The following is a 14839-nucleotide window of genomic DNA, read 5'->3' as shown; positions in this document are numbered from 1 at the left end:
TCATTGTACACTATGAATTTACTGCACTCAGCACTTTTACATTTTGCACTAGCACTAGTCACTTTATGTCATAAGGTTTACATGCTAATCGTTTGCATCATGTTGTACTCTATCCTGTATATGTATTGATTGTAGTTCCTGAATATGCAAGTAGTTAAAATTGCACAGTCACACAATGGTATTTATACCTGGACGTCTACATCTGACATTATTCGTCATGTGATATATGTATTCAAAGAAAACCAGAGTTTTTCTTAAATAAGCACCTTTTAACATCTGAACAGTACTGTATTGATTGTATGGTTTCTTTTATAACATTGGTTTATAGGTTTTAACATGATATATTTGGTGTGATATTTATACTTATATTAGTTCACGTAATTTTTACCGTTCAGCAGGTTAAACATGTACCATAAAATCTGTTTATTTCCATGTTTTTTACCTTATGGCACCTTGCACTTTAAGTAAACTGCAAACAAATGTGAAAAAACGGTATAAATAGGAACTTACCTCCCAGCAAGCGTGTCATGTGATCAAGACCCTTGTAGGGTCGAAACGCGTAATGGCTGCCGAGGCTTCATGAGCTGTCGCTAAAACTTTTTCCTGCATCTAACTGTGGTCCATGCTCCATTCTTCACGATCCATCGAGGCTCAAATGGAGTGTTGCGGATATATATATATATATATATATATATATATATATATATATATATATATATACACACATACATATACATGTATATGTGCACACTCTTCGCCATTACCTGTTATAGACAACCCTTAATTTATCTGTTGCCTTTAGTGTGTACCCCCTTCAATATACTTCTAGAGGCCACACTGGGGGAACACAAACAGTTATAAAAGCTAATGGGTTAATTAACTTAGTAGTGCAGACAGCAAAGGTGATGTCTGCTCATTCAGAGCAAATACAGGAATAAATGAGGGTGGGCAGTGGGTGCAGGTCAGTTGAACCACCAACAGCCTAACCAGGTAGTTATAACAAAGTAGACAAGGGACGGCAGTGAGCAGTATTTTCAGTGGGACACAGGTCCACAAAGTGTGGGATACTTCCAGCAGTTTACATTGCTACCAGCCTCCCAGTATTCAGTAATTGCATCAAAGTGGGCCAACAGTGACTAATCCTTGAACGTCAAATACCCACGCCTCCCCCAAGTTTACCACTCACAGAGTCTACGTGAGCAAAGAAAGTAAAGGTAATTTCATTCCTTCAAAGAGCGGCCGGAGGTGGCAATGAAGGCTATAATGATACAGTTTAGTGCCTCTGTGCTTCACTTCGTCTCCAAATGGCTGCATCACTAGACGCTAAAATGTGAAAAAGATGTAGCAAAGGACTCCCCAACATGCGGTAAGTGCAAAACCCAACAGAGAATTTCTTTCATGTTGCATGGCAATGCCCGGTGATACAGAGGTTTTGGTCTGCTGTTTTAACTGTGTTGTCTGCTGCGGTGGGTATGACTATTGATGTTGATCCCAAAATTGCTCTGCTTAGGATCCTAGATGAGCTGGGTGGGCCTCGTGGGATAAGACCTTGGTAGGCCTGGGCAAACTTCAAGCTAAGTGCGACATAGACTTCCAGAGTGACCCCTTCGATACAGATGTGGACTCAAGGGGTGGATTGGTGTGGCAGAATGGAAGAAACTATTTATGAAGCCAGGTGATGCCCTAGCAAATATGATAAAGTATGGAAAAAATGATGGAATTATCATGGATTGGCAATTTAGCCACCATTTATAGTGCTTTTTGTTTCTATGGAAAGATTATTTCAATGCGTTTCGCTCCAACTTTATGTAACATGGATTATGCAATTTATATTGATTTCTCTAAAGTACAAGGCAAAAGATTTGTTGTTAACCTACTGAATGTCAATAAAATGTTCTATTAAAAAAAGATGTAGCACAATTTCAAAAAATGGAAAGAGAAATTTGTAACACAAAAGAAACACTGAGGCCTTCATGACGAGCAATCAGAATTCATCCCCGTAATTGCTTCCTTGAAGTGACTGATATTAGGGGTTCTGGTAAGTAACTAGTTGAACTACAAAAAAGGAAATTAATATACAATTGAATTACGAAACGGCTTAAATGTCAACACTGCAAAATGAAAACAGTACTAATCACAATTCAAATATTGATTTTCATAAATACGAAATCAATATAGATTTTTGGGTCAGATTAATAACAGATTTTGCATAAACTTGAGTTAAACAACAAGAAACGTTCTTGTTTATGTTTGATTATCCTTCTTAAGAAATACATTTGTTTTGCATGAGGAAACATCTGTAAAACTTTAGGTTTTTATTTCAGGATCTACACTGAATAGTAATTCTGTTGCTCTTCTAATTGATTTTGTAATTCTATATTCTCTAATTATGTGTAGGGTAAACCCCTCTTATGGCTACCTGTTTATGACACCAGCTTTCCTCGTCCAGGTTAGCGAAGACATCGGCTTTCACTCATGTTGGATGTGTATTTACTTTCCTGAGCCAGCGGTTCTCCCCGTTCATTATGCTAATGTAGAGGGTTACCACTCTGTAATTTTGGTGCAGTCCTCTATAATTTCTGACCACTAAGCCCTGTTTTAGACATAACTGAGAATTGTGCTCTGCTACAATTTGCAGTGTCTGTTTTTAAGATCGGTGTTCTCTGTGAGCATAAAAACACCGGAAGATAATTTGTGTGGGCACCTGTATCCGTGCACTCTTGGCTCGCGCTCTCTGGCCTTGGACAGCTGCTTTCCCTCCTTGTGAAACTGGGTTTCTGTTTGCACTGCTGTTACTGAATTACAGTGATGGCGACATGGCGTAAATCATTCAGAGCAGAGCATTCCTTTCCCTTTCTGGTTTCCTCCAGCGCAAAGTGCCACAGGCAGAGGCTGCAGACGTTAAGGGGACAGCAAAGCATTGCCAACATGTTTAAGAGGAGTAGGGCATTCCCACCGAAAAAGAAAACGTGTTTTAGAGGAAGAGATAGAGCAAGGGAGAGAGAGCGGGTGGGAGAGAAAGAGGGAGAGGGAGAGGGAGCGAGAGGAAGAGTGAGAGAGTAAGGGAGTGTTTGTCTACTGAGCTGGTTGCACATGCCATCTTCCATCACAGAACAAGCCACACCACAAGCAGTGCCCGTTTTTTTTATTCAGAAAGTGTTAGTGGCAGCTTTCTTATGTCTCGGAGCTGTTACCTCACTGTGACGGGTTCATTAACAGTGCAGAGGGGGCATTCTACTGTAAGGTTAGCCACAAAATCCATACACAAAATGGCCGCCACTCCAAAGTGTGCTCTATGCAGACTCTTGTTATTTGTAGTTAGGTGACCCGATATGCATCCCGCATACACAAAAGCAGAGCACAGGTACGAGGAGGCGCTCGCGCCTTCTCGTACCTGGCCCTAACCCTGGAACGACCTCCTACAACACATCAGAGCCTCCTCCTCTCTTCTTGACTTTTGCAGGAAGCAGAAGACGGTTTTTCCAGTAAGCACCATAGCCAGGGGAGGAGCTTTGTCAGTAAGCCTGGGGAAGTGTGAGCTTTAGATTTTCCGTAAATCACGCTGGCATATCATGTTAATCATTATGTGGGAAGCAGTGCATGAAGGGGGCTTAAGGGTCAGTGGAAAGAGAAAGGATTGTGGATTGTGAGGGGAATACTTACAACATAGAGTTTTGTCATTTAACTATGTTTTAAGACCTTCAAAACAGAGATGAGTGTGTGTGTTTTTGTCAGAATATTTTAAAATATCAGGTGAAATCGAGCAGACATCCTACCATACTCGACAGAAATCTCCTGTACCGAATTATTTATTAAATAATACATTTATTAGTGGGATGTAACACAAATACCCCCACTTCCCTCTCCCCAAATGCAAATCTCATTCAATTTGGGACAAAAGCTGATTTGGAGACTTCTGGCTTTTTTAGGGATAGTGGTTGAATGGGGGAATACTTGCAGATGGTAGGCTCATAAAAGCAGGGTGCTGCAGGCTGCAAGGAGTGGATTGTGGGCTTATGAATTGCCTAGAAAGAGTGCTTAATATTGTTCAGTCCGAAGAACAGCACATTAGGAGGAAGAGGGGATGATGGGAGGCCACTTGAGTAAACATCGCTGATATCTCTTGTGGAACTTTTAGGGGAGGCAGAAGCGTGCTTATTGGTCGGGGCTACAATACATGGAATTGTAGAGACTGTGGAATGATGTAGGAAGCCTAATGATGAGCAGTGGGATTAGTATTGGGCAGTTAGTGCAACTGATTGACCGGAGGAATCCTGACAGAAGGGTCATTCATCTGTGTTGTGGGGACTGTAGGCTGGTGCTGGCTCATAGGAGACTTCGGCTTATCAGTGGAGACTAGTAGCTGATTTACTTTCTGATAGAAGGTGGGGCTGCTGACTAAAGAAGGGATAGTGGTCTCACTCTTAAGAAATGTCAATTTACCTACATCTGAACTGGTCAACTTCAGGCCCATTACCATTCTCCCAGTCCTGAAGAAATCCTACAACTATGTCTGTAGGCACTCCAAACAACCTTGACTCACACCAGATATAAAAAATATATACAATCTGGTTTTAGGCTTTGACACAGAACCGAGATTACTCTTTTAGGCTTCTGCAATCACATCCTTAAAATAATTAATCAACGATCTGCTGCCTTGCTAGGGGTTTTGGATATATTGATGGACTTTGACAAGGTTGTCCACCTTGGCAGGAGTATTAATAGAAATTAAAGATTAATTCACTTCCGTCCTGGAAGGCAGGATGCAGAGGTGAAAACATCCACTTCTTTTCTAAGACTCTGGTCATTATTTGCAAAATGTCCTTGAGCTCACCTCTGTCCCTCAATCAATAAACTATTTGCAGAGCACTGCTTATTACCAGTGATGGTATCCAGGCGCTGTGGGGGGAGTGGGAGCGCTGCTGCTGGCAGTGGTCAGTTGAACATCCAGGTTTTTAGGCCATCTTTGAACTTCTGTAGGGTGGATGCTGTCTGGGGGTAGAGTGGGAGGCCATTCCAGGTCTTGGCGGCAAGGTAGGAGAAGGTGCGGCTGCCGCTTCTGCTTTTGAGGAAGCAGGGATTGTGGGAGAGGGAGGCGGAGCATAGTTGTATGCCGGATTGGTGGAAGTTCTGTATGTTCTGTTGAGGTAGACTGGTCCTTTGTTGTGCAGGGCCTTGTAGGCGTGGGTGAGCAGTTTGAACTGCCACCGTTTTTAGACAGGGAGCCAGTGGAGTACTCTGAGGTGGGGGGTGATGTGTCTCTTCTAAGGAGGTCGAGGATGCAGCATTTTGGATGGTTTGCTGTCTGTTTAGAAGTTGCGAGGAGAAGGAGTTTCTGTACTCCCAGGACCGCTTCACCATTTATCACACCCTTCTCTTTGACCAGTATAAGGGTACTCAAGTGCAAGCCCAATGCTATTCTGATGGCACTCAGGTCTATGTTAGATGAATCAATGCATAAAAAATAATTATGGATGATTGCTAGATCTTTGCAACTTTAAAACTGAGGTCATCCAAGCTTGTGCTGTTTCTTCAGCTAGGAAAGTTGAAACCTATCTTGCCCAATCTACCAAACGTCCACTGAATCCTGTTGTTAAGTCATGTTTATACTACTACAATGCCGTTTATCACAATATTTAAAAAAAAAAGATTGCCCGAGATCCCAGTGTGGCCAACAATCAGCTGTAAGGGCAATCAGTGAGCTGAGAACAGAAGATAATTTCTCTGCACTGGCTTCCCATGGCTGAACGCATTCAGGTCGGAGTGCCTTGCCTTGCATACCAATGGTAAAATCATCTGGTTCTTGAATGTCTTAAACTAGGAGTTGACACAGATGCCTGCAAGGAACCTGCGTAGATGTTTTAGCATGAACCTTTTTCAAATCCCAGGATACATTCTCATTGATTGGAAGCACTAATGGTTTATTTGGAGGGCGGTTCTTGGCTCATGATGATTATTACTGCCTAATGAAAGAGAAGACGTGCTCCAATAGTATCAGATTATTACTTCGCACTAGGCATGATGGGCCTTGGAAGCAAATCTCTAATACATTTTCTCGAATCTATCACACCACATCTTATATGTATATATTTAGTTAAAAAAAGAGCACGTTCTAGGACATTGGATTTCTTTATCTAAACCTTAATTGGAAGAGATACTCTAACTCGTACAGAGCTCAGAGATGAACTTGTACCCATAGGAAGTTTTATAAATTAACATGTTTATAAAAAAAAGAATGCAATTGCACATTTATGAGCACATAGGGATCATGTCGTTAAAAATAAAAATAGTTTATGTAAAAAGCCGCAGCCTAACAATAAAGTGAACTATTGTTGCTTCAAAATAAACTCTTCGCCTTACATCATTACGGGAAGTGAGTAATTTCCATTAGGCCTCACCCCATTGTAATTGTTCCTGTAAAATAAACTACATGACCCCTTTTATGTGAAAAGTGTTTGTGGGGCAGCCTCTGCCCTCCCGCCCCTCCTCTCCCCACCCCCACATTTCATGTGTTGTCCTAAAGTAAATCAAGTTAGCACAAGAGGGGCGCCCCATTAAAAGAATGAAAACATGGGTCTGTGATGCTAGAGAAGAGAGAAACCTTTACTTACTCACTAGCCTCATGCAATAACAAGCATTTACAATGCATCGGTATCGCCTTTGCAAAAGTTAGAGCTATTGGCATTGTAAATGACACATTTTTAGGTTTCGCCTCGCCGAAAGGCTGCGTAGCAGACTTTCTGCGCAAGGCGAAAGCTTATGTCTAGAGATGTGTACTCATGTCCCACCCCTCTGTTCCATTGGCTAGCTCCATAAATTGAGGCTAGCCATTGGAACAGAGATCTGTCCGTCATGGCCGGAGCAGATTCGTGGGCGTTCCAGCCATTTTTACTCATCCCGCCCCCTTGCGATCGTCATGCAGTGGTGGGCGGTGTTTATTATTATTTTTTTTACAGCTTTGTTTTCCACCATTTCAGAAGTGTCCTTTGTAGGGGTGGGTTGCGCGATGTCCCACTGTCCGTTCCTGCCCCCCCTCCCGCTGTCCGTGTGCCCGTTCCTGCCCCCACCTCCCGCTGTCCGCGTGCCCGTTCCCGCCCCCCTCCCGCTGTCCGTTCCCGCCCCCCTCCCGCTCTCGATTCCGGTGAGTAGGGAGCACTGGCCTTCTGGCCGCTGCGGGTCGGGCCGCAGCCCCGGACAAGGGCTGCCTGTGCTCCTGGAGGCTGTTCATAGGTGTTCGAGGGAGGCTCGGAAGTCTCCTGCCCTTCAGAGCGCCTGGAGGCCGGGGACCGGTCCGGATTCCTTCTCACCATTGTGGCCTGAGAGAGGCCTCTGTGTGCGGCTGGTCCGCACAGAGGCGCATTCACGTGGCTGCACATCTGTGGAGCCCTCGCGCGCCTGAGGGAACAGAATGCTATCTGTGTTGATGTATATATCCCAAATGGTGTTTGTATTGGGCCCTAACAGGGGGATTTCAAAATAGAAGTGCTCACTTCATGGGCGTGCTAAGGCTGTGTAGCAGAGAAAACACAATGCCGATCTTCGACGTCGGTCCATCTGAAGGCGACTTTAGCAGAGATCTTTAAATGTAGATCTTGTCAGAACATACTTAAATCGCGAAATTTGAATTCTGTTTACTTTGAAATGTGACTTGCCCATTTGTGATTTATTTTCAGGGTCTGTTTTTTTATTTTATTTATGTAAGCCACGCTCCTGAAAATGAAGTCACTATAATGTACACTGCACTCATAATTATGAATTATAAAATAGGTTTAGTGCCTTTGTCCGGTTTGGAACCTATATTCTATAAAAGGCACTGTTTGGTTTTGGCCACAAACCTGGTGCAGTAAATGGAATGATCAGTGGGGGCGCAGACTCGTCTATGTGTTGTTTTTGTTTACCAACAGGCAGCCAGAAAGGTCGTTTGTGACGTGGTGGGTCACAGAACTTGGGAAAGGGGTTAATCCACTGGACTGAAGGTGGACATGGCCATGCGTCATACTATGAATGCAGTCCGTGCTAAAGATCAGTCCTGTTTTTAATCTCATTATCTGCCGTAAAAAAAGAACTGAATTCGAGCAGTGATTGGTTCATGTTTGAAGTACATAGTTCTGTGCTCGTCTAATAGGAAGGAGGCGCTAGTATAATGTTCATTTCCTACGTCGCCAGAAGAATTTGTTAACGCTGTTTGTATACAACATACGCCTGTCTTTGGGTAAAATACGTTCACATAAATTTCGTTTGTAAACATGTTAAAGGCATATTTTCAATTATGATAATGTTGCCTGCCCACCTCTATCGTGTAGTTTTATTTTGGTTGCAGAAATACCTTCGTTCTTTAAAAGATGTTGGCGCTTACTCCGTCGGATCACGCTCACGCAGGTAGATAGATTATTTTTCGGGTTACCTAATGCGGACTCCCACCACACCCTTCTTCAGCCTCCTTGTCCCAGGCAGGGGTACGATCCGGCTTCACGCCCCCGGTTCGTGGCTTCCAAGCCTATATTTCTGCGGTCCAATTTCCCGCATGAAGGATCCGCGGGGTTTCCCGCCACCTGAAGTATTTTGTGTGTAGAAACGGAACGAACCGCAAACCAATGCATCCAGCGCCTAGAGTCTGGAACCAAGCACTCCATTTGAAAATCTTCACTTTGCGATCGTTTTAATAGCTTCATATTTAAAATTCGAATGCGGTACTTTGAATAATTATATATATTTTTTATCGTGTCTTGAACATCTCGACGGTGGATTCGATTGAAAACTTGAGTAAAAGCTGCCGTGATCCTACCCCCTTCCCTTTCTTGTTTAAGACGCCGCAAACCAGGCTTGGCATGCGGCGCCTTTGAAACAAATCCATTTAATAAACGCAAATCGATGACTCCCAGAATTGAAAGTGATACTACATATTACCTGAAACAAGAAAGTTGACTGACCCATGGGGATCACCTGTGGGACTGGTGCAGTTGACAATAATGCGTACATTGTATTACGGCCACATTTCAACACATGCTCCCCCCGCAGCGCACCTCAGCTGAGATAAACCACTAATTCGAAACTTTCCCGCGGTGGTGAGTAGAAGACTGACAGCAGGATATGGGCAGATGGACACAGCCCCCTCACTATTTTAATCATCCCCTGAGGCCGAAGGAGTCAGATTAGCAAACCCTCTGGTGCAGATTTACAAGCGCCAGTCGTGCCTACAGACTTGTGTGGAAACAGAGGTGGTGAAAACAAGGGCTCCGCTCTTGCGTTGCACCCGCCTCGCTCTAATGTGCAGGGGGTGGCTGCTGCTTAGGGTTTAGCTGCTGCGCAGGATTTAGCTGCTACGCTAACGCCAGATGGGCGCTAGTTGTGCTCTGTGGACTTGTGTGGAAGCACAGGTGGGGGAACTAGTGCTCGGTCTAGCGTTGCACCTGTCTCGCTCTTCTGTACAGGGGTGAGCTGATGTGTTAATGGCACCAGGGCGCTAATAGTACTGTGCAGACTAGTGTGGAAACAGATGTGGAAACGAGCTTAGGCAGGGTGACTTACCAGTGTTTGCGACATGAGCCCGGCACGCTTCTGGTGTCTGCAGACGGGGGCAGGGTGGAGTTCTCTGAGGTTTATCCACGCAGCTTTTCCAGCCCTCGTCACCCCAACCGCCCTACCTCCTTATTGAAACACACCTCACTAGGATAGGGCTTGATTGCAGGAAAGCCCTGCTCCATAACATGACCGCCCATCATCTACCCCGTCACAGTAATTCCGTTTAAGCCAGGGAGTGCATTGGTAGTAGTGTTGTACACACCACTACTGAAGCGTGCATTCCTTCTTAAGGTGCATGCTATATTTCCAGTTAATTGCAGCGCATTTTAAGGTCACATTCGTCAATTTTTTTTTGCAGTTGTATATAGCGCGAGCTCCGTCCCAAGGTATGGGGGCGCTATACATGAGCGCCAGTTACGTTACACAAGGATCCAATCATTTTTTGATAGGCACGAGGAGATTAAGTGATTTGCCCAGAATCACAGGATGTTAAACCATTTGCCATCAGTGTCGCCCTTCCCTACATACCGTCTCCCTCAGCGGGGCCAACGCAACTCCGCAAGGGGACTCTGCAGGACCTGTGCTCACTCATCTGAACGTGAGAGGCAGGCAGCACAGACTGTATAAGTGAAACTCTGTCTCAATGCATCCATCTGGAAACCAGTCATCCCAGGCCACTCCAACCCTCAGATCTTGCCGTTCCTCCACTCTTGTGCCAGGTCTTCCCAGCTCCTTCGCCCACACCCAGAAGTTCTGTCACAAATACAACTCCTCTCCTCCCTCGTACACACAAACCCAGCAGTTTCACCACAGTTCTGCCTCCTCTCTCAAGGCCACCGAGTACAATCAACTATAGACAAACAGGCGGTTTTTCGTTTTAATGTATGTCCAGATTTGTGTCGCAATGTATGGTGGTGCAGTGTATGACTGGGCGTTCGAGACCAAGTGAATTGGGAAGGGAGCATGTATTGTATTGCACAGTCTTGAATACACTACCTCCTACAGGACGCCTGCTGACTCTCCTCTTGATACTCTTCTGCAGGAGTAAATGCACAAGCCAGTTTTCATCGAAGTGCAAAATGATAACTGAAATAGTTGCAATACAAATCGCATTTGCGAGAGATTAAGCTATTGCCATTGTAAATGACAATGCCATTTATTTATCTGTTTCCAAAACCAACACATAAATAAAAACTTTGTCATTCACAATGCCAATAGCTCAAACTTTTCCAAAGGTGAAACCGTTGCATTGTAAATGCTTGTTTATTTATGGGTTGGTTTTGAAAACAGATAAATAAATTGCATTGTCATTTACAATGCCAATAGCTTAATCTCTCGCAAATGCGAGACCTATTGCATTTGCACACACACACACACACACACACACACACACACACAGATCCACACACACACACATAGATGTGGTGGATGTGGTGGTGGTGGATGTGGTGGATGTGGTGGTGGATGTGGTGGATGCGGTGGATGCGGTGGTGGTGGATGTGGTGGGGGTGGATGTGGTGGTGGTGGTGGATGTGGTGGTGGATGTGGTGGGTTTGGTGGTAGTGGATGTGGTGGTGGTGGATGTGGTGGTGGATGTGGTGGATGTGGTGGTGGTGGTGGATGTGGTGGTGGAGGATGTGGTGGATGTGGTGGTGGATGTGGTGGTGGATGTGGTGGTGGATGTGGTGGTGGTGGATGTGGTGATGGTGGGTGTGGTGGTGGTGGATGTGTTGGTGGTGGATGTGGTGGAGGATGTGTTGGTGGTGGATGTGGTGGATGTGGTGGATGTGGTGGTGGAGGTGGATGTGGTGGATGTGGTGCTAGATGTAGTGGTGCAGGCTCTTCCTCAGTGACACTACTTAATTCGATCACAGATATCGCCACCAGCAGTGGTCTTCAAACGTCGTACCCACACCCCCCTTGTAAAAAATTCACACAGCCCTCAATTATCCTGTTACATTGGCAATGTTTAAATATGTATATTTAAACATTGCAGTTCTGTTCTCCCTTTTACACACTCCCAGTCAGGACACAAAAGTTGTTAGTGATGGACCATTCTAGAGTGTCTTAAAGCTGCTTTGTTTGTCTTTTTAAACGAAAGCATGGTGCTTCTCTTGTCCAGAGCCTGCTGCCTCCCCCTGGGAACACTTAAGCCCCCAGTTTGAAGAACTCTGGCCCTGGGTTGCCATGAGGACCATTTAACACCTCCTCGACAACTCCGCCTGAAGTCCCTTCTAAGAGCCCGCGCCTTCCTCTCTCCTTCCTGCAGTGTCTGCATCCATCCCTCATTTCAATACAGCTCGTTACTATTCACTGATCACTCGCCTTACTACTTCAAATCATTTCAATACCCCCTGAACCCTCAAAATAGAGGCTCCCATTAAACACTTAGCTTCACAACCATCTGCTCCACCACGGCCCTGAACTCTCGGTCACCCTGGATACTGATAAGGTAATAAGCAGAGGGGCACCAGGCCTTGACGCTCCCCCAAATCCAGTCACAGTCGAACCAGTGGGCAAGGCCAGGGGTGCAGCGAAGGCCCAGGTGCAAGTTCTGTCATTCAACCTAAAGCGAAAGAATATGTATATAAGTGGTATTTCTATTTGGCAAATCTAGCCATAGCAAACAGCAGTAGATCGCTATAGAGGAACCAAGACAAACATTATGTGAACGACTGCTAAGGGTGGATTGTTTGAGTACTTAATGGGGGCGTTGGTTCCGGGTCCTGGATGCATGGTTGGAAAAGGCATATTGTCATTTTTCTTTTCATCAATCAATCAATCAGGTCATTTGTAGAGCGCACTACTCACCCGTAGGGTCTCAAGGCGCTGGGTTGGGGGGGGGGTGCCGTTACTGCTCGAACAGCCAGGTCTTGAGCTTCTTCCTGAAGGAGAGGTGGTCTTGGGTCAGGCGTAGGTCGGTCGGGAGTGAGTTCCAGGTCTTGGCGGCCAGGTAGGAGAAGGTCCTTCCTCCTGTTGTCGCTCTTCGGATGCGGGGGACGGCGGCGAGGGCGTGGCTGGTTGATCTGAGGAGGCGCTTGGGAGTGTAGAAGTTGATCCGGTTGTTGAGGTAGCTCGGGCCTTGGTCGTGTAGGGCTTTGTGTGCGTGGGTGAGGAGACGGAAGGTGATTCTCTTGTTGACCGGGAGCCAATGCAGATCTCTCAGGTGTCCGGAGATGTGGCTGCGTCGGGGGATGTCGAGGATGAGTCTGGCCGAGGCGTTCTGGATCCGCTGGAGTCTCTTCTGGAGCTTGGCGGTGGTTCCGGCGTAAAGGGCGTTGCCGTAGTCCAGTCGGCTGGTGACGAGGGCCTGGGTGACCGTCTTCCTCGTCTCGGTGGGGATCCACCGGAAGATCTTGCGTAGCATGCGCAGGATGTTGAAGCAAGAAGAGGAGACGGCGTTTACTTGTCTGGTCATGGAGAGGGAGGAGTCCAGGATGAAGCCCAGGTTACGTGCGTGGTCCGTCGGTTTGGGTGCGGTGCCCAGGGCGGGGGGCCACCAGGAGTCGTCCCAGGCGGAGGGCGAGGAGCCCAGGATGAGGACCTCCGTCTTGTCTGAGTTCAGTTTCAGGCGGCTGGTCGTCATCCATTCGGCTACCTCTCTCATCCCTTCGTGCAGGTTGGCTCTGGCGGTGGCGGGGTCGTTGGTCAGGGAGAGGATCAGCTGGGTGTCGTCGGCATAGGAGATTATGTTGAGGTTGTGTTGGCGTGCGATGGCCGCGAGGGGGCTCATGTAGACGTTGAAGAGGGTGGGGCTCAGTGAGGATCCTTGAGGGACGCCGCAGATGACTTCGGTGGCCTCTGACTTGTACGGTGGTAGGCGGACTCTCTGTGTTCTTCCGTCGAGGAAGGAGGTGATCCATTCCAGTGCCTTGTCCTGGATTCCGATGTTGCCAAGGCGCTGTACTAGGGTGCGGTGGCAGACAGTGTCGAAGGCCGCGGAGAGGTCCAGGAGGATGAGGGCCGCTGTTTCTCCGTTGTCCATCAGAGTTCGTATGTCATCGGTGGCAGCGATGAGGGCGGTCTCGGTGCTGTGGTTCGCCCGGAAGCCAGACTGTGAGGGGTCGAGGGATCCATTCGTCTCGAGGAAGGCGGCCAGCTGTTTGTTGACGGTCTTCTCGATGACTTTGGCCGGGAACGGGAGGAGCGAGATGGGACGGTAGTTCTTGAGGTCGGTGGGGTCTGCTGTGGGTTTCTTGAGAAGAGCGCTGAGTTCGGCGTGCTTCCAGCTCTCAGGGAAGGTGGCGGTGTCGAAGGAAGTGTTGATGATGTCCCGCAGGTGGGGTGCGATGACAGCGTCGGCCTTGTTGAAGACGTGGTGAGGGCAGGGGTCAGTCGGAGATCCGGAATGGATGGAGTTCATTGTGCGGATGGTGTCTTCGGTGCTGATCGGAGTCCAGGTGCAGAGGGTGGTGGTGGGTGGCGTTGTTGCGGTTGTGGCTTGCGTTGGTTGGTTGCTGAAGCTGTTGTGTATGTCCGCGATCTTGTTGTGGAAGTAGGACGCGAGGGAGTTGCAGAGGTCTTGCGACGGGGTGATGTCATTGTTTCCGGCGTTGGGGTTGGAGAGCTCTTTCACGATGTTGAAGAGTTCCTTGCAGTTGTGTGCGTTGTTGTCCAGCCGGTCCTTGTATGTATTTTTCTTGGTGGCGCGGATCAGTTGGTGGTGTTTACGGGTGGCGAGCTTGAGGGTGGTCATGTTGTCCGTGGTTGGCTCCCTTCTCCAGGCTTTCTCGAGGGCTCGACAGTTCTTCTTGGAGCTCTTGAGTTCGTCGGTGAACCATGGTGTTTTTCTGCTGCAGGGTCTGCTGGGTGGGGTTCTCAGAGGGGCGAGTTCGTCCGCGCAGTTGTTGATCCACTTCGTGAGGTTGTCGGCGGCCTGGCTGGGGTTCGCTGAGCTGGCGGGAGGGTGCTGGCTCAGGGAAGCGGTGAGCTGGTCGGCTGTGATCTTGTTCCAGCTTCTTCGGGCAACCTGTTGCTGGTGGTGGTGGATCGTCGACCTTTTGAAGGTGAAGTGGACGCAGCTGTGGTCCGTCCAGTGGAGTCCTGTTGCGTGGCTGAAGGTGACGTCGTTGCTGGATGAGAAGACGGCGTCGAGTGTGTGTCCGGTGAGGTGGGTGGGGGTGGTCACCAGTTGCTTGAGTCCGAGATTGGCGAGGTTGTCGATCAGGCTGATGGTGTTGCGGTCGTTGTTGTTCTCCAGGTGGAAGTTGAGGTCCCCCAGGAGGATGTAGTCGGCGGAGGGGAGGGCATGCGGGCTGACGAAGTCGGCGATGTCCTCTCTGAATCGTGTGCGTGGGCCCGGGGGTCGGTAGATCAG

The 14839-nt window shown here is 47.4% G+C and overlaps 1 protein-coding gene across 3 annotated transcripts in view; it reads right to left on the bottom strand.

The window, feature by feature from the left end:
- DENND2B (DENN domain containing 2B) overlaps positions 1 to 14839 on the bottom strand; it is a 1120876-nt gene that overhangs the window by 166124 nt on the left and 939913 nt on the right. The gene's annotated exons all lie outside the window — the stretch shown is intronic.

This window comes from Lissotriton helveticus, chromosome 3_1, assembly GCF_964261635.1.
Source record: "Lissotriton helveticus chromosome 3_1, aLisHel1.1, whole genome shotgun sequence".
Lineage (NCBI taxonomy): Eukaryota > Metazoa > Chordata > Amphibia > Caudata > Salamandridae > Lissotriton > Lissotriton helveticus.
This window is presented reverse-complemented; position numbering and strand designations above follow the sequence as displayed.